Source organism: Microtus ochrogaster, chromosome 4 (genome assembly GCF_000317375.1).
Source record: "Microtus ochrogaster isolate Prairie Vole_2 chromosome 4, MicOch1.0, whole genome shotgun sequence".
Lineage (NCBI taxonomy): Eukaryota > Metazoa > Chordata > Mammalia > Rodentia > Cricetidae > Microtus > Microtus ochrogaster.
In genome coordinates this window covers 42,083,433-42,084,262 of record NC_022011.1, presented here as the reverse complement: position 1 = coordinate 42,084,262, position 830 = coordinate 42,083,433, and positions in this window count along the sequence as shown.

Genomic DNA, 830 nt, shown 5'->3' with positions numbered 1-830 from the left:
AAAAACCAAAAAAAAAAAAAAAAAAACCAAAAAAAAAATATAACCAACATTTATGGACAAAGCAGAATTTGGGGGTTGCAGCTCTCTTCACTATTTTCCCATATATTTCTCTGTGTAGCCCTGACTATCCTGGAACTCACTCTATAGAGCAGGCTAGCCTAGAACTCAGACATCTGCCTGCCTCTGCCTCCTGAGTGCTGAACTAAAGGCATGTGCCACTAATGCCCTAACACTTCAAAATGAAACTTACAGTTCTGGATCAAAGAGTGTATCTTTATGTAACCCAGGCTGCTGGCTTTGCCATATGTGTAAGTCCCAAGTCCTGGTCTTTGTAGGCTTTGTCCCTGTTCCCACCAAGCTTTGACCCTTCCCCAGAAGAGTGTCAAGAGGAGCTCGCCAAAATCTTGACCACTCCCCTAGTCTACTTAAACTGTTTCCCCGTAAGGTCCCCTCGTGGTCTCTTTTCCTTCCTCCTTGTGGTCGTGTTAGCGGTATCCTCAGGGCCACCCGAGGGTGCAGAAATCCCATTAAACCTGGATATTTTTAATTTGGCTTGATTGGGATTTTTGCTTCGGCAGAGAGCTTGCATTATAAAAAATTCCTAACTATGTTTCCCACACCTGGACTCTGTATGACTTCCTGTAAATAATAAAAAGTCTCCCGGTGGCTTCCGAAGAAGAGTTTAAAGGTGTATACTCATTCCTTTTCCTTCTGGAGAGAGGCCCAAGGCCAGGTTGGCTCTGCCGTGTGCTTGACTTGTGTTTAGACAGCAATTACTGCTGAGAGTCCAGACTGCTTTGCTGGGCCCTGGGTCTTTTGACTAGGATTAC